The sequence below is a fragment of the Sinocyclocheilus grahami genome, unplaced genomic scaffold (genome assembly GCF_001515645.1).
Source record: "Sinocyclocheilus grahami isolate Dianchi unplaced genomic scaffold, SAMN03320097.WGS_v1.1 scaffold1333.1, whole genome shotgun sequence".
NCBI classification, from domain to species: Eukaryota; Metazoa; Chordata; class Actinopteri; order Cypriniformes; family Cyprinidae; genus Sinocyclocheilus; species Sinocyclocheilus grahami.
The window spans coordinates 228,604-233,642 of record NW_015506512.1 but is presented as its reverse complement, the minus strand read 5'-3'; the positions used below and the strand labels follow the sequence as shown (position 1 = coordinate 233,642).

The following is a 5,039-nucleotide window of genomic DNA, read 5'->3' as shown; positions in this document are numbered from 1 at the left end:
CCTGATCAGACAATGAAATATGTTGTGGCACTATCGTGCAGTCTATAATGATATGACGTTAGTTAGCAAATATTAGCGATTTTTTTGCAAACATTCCTTTGAGTAACATTACCGTAAATATGAAATCGATGTAACATAAAACAAATGATTACTTTTCGTTAAAAACTTCATTAATGCCAAAAAATGCTTACATTTATGTGTCTTTTTGTTCGCTCGGGCAGCCATGTTGCCGCTGAAGCCGGTTTACCCTTCGTTTGAAGGGCTGTCTGGCCCTTCCCCTTACCCCTACCCCTCCAACCAAAAGAGAATCGAGACACCCCTACCCCTTCACGTGAATGCACGAAACGGAGGGGTAGGGGAAAGGGGAAGGGCTAAGGGGTAGAATTGGGATTGGGCCTAAGTAATTCAGTAGCTAACTGTTTTTTTTATAAGGGATTTAATGTGTAAAAACTACATTTAATTGTTGACTGTGGCAGACAAAGCCAGTTTGCGGTGGTGTTGAAATATGTTTTGGAGGACCAAGATGTTAGGGGTGCACTAAAAATAAAAATAAAAACTCTCTCTTTATTTATTCCTTCTCTTTCTAGCTTGTACTTATTTGAACAATGTCTAAGAACTTGGTATTACAACCACTTCTTGTGTCTGTTTGCCTCTTTAAGAAGAATCGCTTTATGTATCCCCCAATTGTAAGTCGCTTTGGATAAAAGCGTCTGCTAAATGACTAAATGTAAATGTAAATGTAAACTCACTAAAGGTGTCTGGTGTAGGCCTACAACTGTCAGGTTTGTAAAACTACCCAAAGTATGCATTTTCCCCTGTTCTCCAGTTTTTGCATTTAGAACACGGTTTTGATCTGCAAGGCCATTATGTGATATTGGCAGTAGTATGCAGTATAGATTGGGATGACCAATCACAAACCAGAAATGTAACAATTATCTTGATATCTGTTTTCAGTTAGATTTGAAACTACTCAAACTGTCCCATGCACGGCACTGCTGCGCCTAAATGTTTATTTAATTAAATTTGTGAAACTTTTGATTTATAGTTTTATGTCTAATAATACCTTAGAGTCTTTCTGTTTTGCCAAAGAATCGATTTAACAGCGCTTGCGTGAGCCGGTCTGAGCCTCCGCCTAGTCTGACAGTATAGTTGGATGACCAGCTGTACTATGGCGAACACTTGGCTTCTGAAATATTAATTAGGTACCGTCATAGCCGATCAATAGGCCCTTATGATTGGCTGAAAGGCAGGCGTTAGTAGGCGGGCCCTTCCTAGCTGACAAATAAACGAAGGTAAGGACTATCTTATGAATATTAATCAGGTTACGTGCCTGGACGCCCAATGAACGTACCTGAGAAACGTCAGCGCGACCTAATTAATAGTCATGAGGGAAACCGTCGCAATAGTAGGAATGGTATTTTCAACAGCACAATCATGAAGCGGGATGGTGGCTCTGTTGTGTCTTTGTCTGGCCCTGGTTACTGTCGTTAGTCGAAGACTAATTTATTACGAGAAAAACATGCGTTGTGAGAGGAGAAGCGCGAGCTGTGTGATCGTGCAAGCGTTAATGTATTAATATTAATTATATTCGTGTATTTCCTCGAAGGAGGAGCGGGATACATGACAGACACACAATCCCTTCAGGACATGTGAGTATACTTACATTAGACAGCCATCTTGCGCTTTTAACAACAATTGTTGCTATTATTTATTGCATTAACCCCAAATCGAACGTATTATGTCATTATGTTAATGAGGCTTTGATGCATTATTCATAAGAAGTTTATATCTATGACACTGTGACAAGTGGATCACACTTGCAGTACTCTAATAACAATGTCTTACTCCTCAGGGTTGTTGAAAGCATAAATATAATAACATGCCAGTTTGTTTTCAGGCCTTCATCCACCTCTACATGCTAACATGCACGTATAAAGATAGCAGGTGTATTTTTATAATAATATGGAGTTGGTTCTGGATCCAGCTCTTCTGCTCTGAAAGCTCTATATTACCTTATGACAGTCTGTATGCATTATACTTGCACTACTACTGTAGTGTACTAGCAGTATCTGCTATAGTATCTGCAGCTGTTGAGGGAATTTGTCCAGCCCCTTACTGCGTCCTGTCTTAAATGGGGATTAATTGCTAATGCTTTTATCACGGTATGCGGTATTATCACGATATTGAAAGTGAGTTTTTAAAAAGTGCTGTCATAATACAGTAGAACAGGTTTAATAACTTTTTTCTTATAACAAAAATAACTGAACATTTAAATGCAATAAAGCAATACAGAAAAATGTATAAAGTTCAACGTTTTTACACAGATTAAAGTGCAAAAGAACTATAAAGACCAATAGGTATCACTTTACAATAAGACCTCATTAGTTAACCTTAGTTAATGCATTAACACTCACAATGAGCAATAGCTACGTTTGCTGCAGAAGTTATTAATCTTTGTTTAAAAAATACAAGTCTTAGTTCATGTTAGCTCATTAAATAACACAGCTGCAACTTTAGATTTTAACAACCTGTTATTAAATATTGGAATACCTAAGATTAATGAATGTTCAGAATAATTTTTCACTGGCAGTTTATGTTAACTAATGAAGCCCTAATGTAAAGTGTGACCGAACAATAAAGAATCAAAACACTTTCAAACAATATCTAGTGCATGTTGTAGTCCAGATTAAAATGTAAAAAAAAGTTTGAAAATAAATAGTCTAATAAGTCTAAATATTTAAGTATTTGGCGCTGTGATGAACACATAGCAAATGCACAAATCTGAATGGCTGTTGAAATCATTTAAACACGATTCAGAAACAGAAAGTAGTGCAGCTGCTTTGTTTACAGGGTTTCCGGGGTAACGGCTGCATTTAAATGAATTATTATTATTATTATTATTTCTGCACTTTAGTGCTATCTACTGTCAGAGAGTGAAAGTACGCTTTCATCCAGAGCATCTCTCACATGTTCCGCCATGTGCTTCTCGTCTGTGCTTGTTTACATCAGAGTACCACTCGTCTTTCACGCAGCATACAGCGCTGTTGTGTATTTTGACCAGTTGATGGGAAAAGTATTCTTAAAATGCATTCAAAATTCGGAATAATTTGTAATATATAATTATTCACGGTATTTAGAAGTGCCCACGATAACAATATCGTGCATATTCATTACCGTGATATATCGCATTACCGAATACCGGCACAAGTCTAGTCTTAAAACAATGAGCCCTATGTAGTAAACAGCATGTGGGGGTCGAATGCCTTCAGGTCAGGCTGATACCTGATCCATGTCTTGGTGACAGAGGAGTCACTGTGCACCTGTTACAATCTACTGTAGTGTTATAAGTGTGTCATCTACTGCATCTCCCATAGAAGGCTAAGGGGTTAGTTGTTCTAAATGAAAAGTTAGTTCAAGAATACACAAGATAACACAGCAGATCCTAAGTGCTGTTATTGGTGGAAACCTTTAGACAGATCTGCAGAACCTGTTCCTGGGAGATGTTTTCTTACCAAAGCTAGGCTATTTGTGAGGAAGTTCATGTGCCAGCAGAGAATCAAACATATGTCTTACATTTCATCACAGCTCCATACTATCCATATTTAATGCAGTTCCCTATTGAGCGTTCACTCTACATTGCGTGAATCGCTGTGGGAACTCCTCCCCTTCTCACTGCGGTTCTCGCAATATCTCGTTCCCGCTCTCAGGGAACCGAGGTTACGACAGTAAACGGAGACGTTTTGTGCAAAACTGTCCGTCACAATGCTTGGGTGGTTCCTGTAGCCCAGCTGGTTAGGCATGGTGGTCAAAATGCTATGGTCATGGGTTCGATTCCTAGAGAGCACACATGCTGATAAAATATACCATGACTGCACTGTAAGTTGTACTGGATAATGTCTGTCAAATAAGTAAATGTAAATAGTGGCCAGTATAGTGATGGGTTGTGATTGTCAAGTAGCCTTCTTTCCAATTGTTAACCAGTTTAGTTTGTACCTTTGATTTTTTTTATTTTGATTTTCCATTGTTTTCCTGTATGCTAGACTGACGTGTTTGACCTTTGTGCTTGTGTTTTGCATCTTTCTTCAGGGTCTGAACACTCAAATTAAAGTACCGTATTGGCCCGAATATAAGACAACCCTGATTATAAGACGACCCCCATTTTTCCAGATGTACCTTTTGGAAAAAGGCTTTTTAAAAACCAAATCTTGTTTTTTCTCAGTAAAACACATTTTGTCTTCAATTATTTTCATATTGCATATTTTTCCTATTTTAATTTTTGTTTTGAAAGTATGGTAAAAACTGGTAAAATGTACCAACAATCACATTTAAAAAATATACACTTTGTGATATACCATTAAAAAAAAAAACAACAGGTAGCCCATCTGAATAAGGACATTTAGGCTATCCATCTAATAGTAACCTAGCAAAATCTTATTAACAGTACAAGTTAACTGTTGTGGGTGTATTATTGGCATGTCAAAGTCTAGACCCTGAATATAAGACGACTGCGTTTTTTCAGATGTATTTCCAAGAAAAAAACATCGTCTTATATTCGGGTCAATGCGGTAATTGTCTTTTTTTTTTACTTGTGCCTGCAGATCTTTTTATTTTATTTTAAATTTTTTATAATTATTATTATTATTTTATTCCACCGCCCTGCATCTCACATAGGGATATGCCGGTATCAGATTTTCATTTTGCGATTAATTGCTAATGCTTTTATCACGGTATTCGGTATTATCACGATATTGAAATTTAGTTTTAAAAAAGTGCTGTCATAATACAGTAGAACAGTCTAACGCTTCCGGGGGTTGTTCTCGACATAATTACTGTCATATTCAGGAAAAACATACTGCCACTAGGCGGCGAGGAGTGGATATTGCATGACACACATTTTAACAGTACCACGCAGTTTGGAACAAATTGTTGAGACAGAATGTTCGTCGCGCGCGGTTGCTATGTCAACATACCTAAATGTAAAACATTTTTGAAAATAAATAGCCTATTAAGTCTAAATATTTAAGTATTTGGCGCTGTGA

The 5,039-nt window shown here is 37.3% G+C and overlaps 2 protein-coding genes across 5 annotated transcripts in view; one reads left to right on the top strand and one right to left on the bottom strand.

The window, feature by feature from the left end:
- Nucleotides 1-5,039, bottom strand: part of LOC107569319 (gastrula zinc finger protein XlCGF57.1-like) — a 190,339-nt gene that overhangs the window by 34,259 nt on the left and 151,041 nt on the right. The gene's annotated exons all lie outside the window — the stretch shown is intronic.
- rab3ip (RAB3A interacting protein (rabin3)) overlaps nucleotides 1,421-5,039 on the top strand; it is a 58,398-nt gene continuing 54,779 nt past the window's right edge. For all 4 annotated transcript variants that reach the window (XM_016255387.1, XM_016255386.1, XM_016255385.1 and 1 more), the window contains exon 1: nucleotides 1,421-1,649. The gene's annotated coding sequence lies outside the window, so the exon portion shown is untranslated. The remainder of the gene's footprint in view (nucleotides 1,650-5,039) is intronic.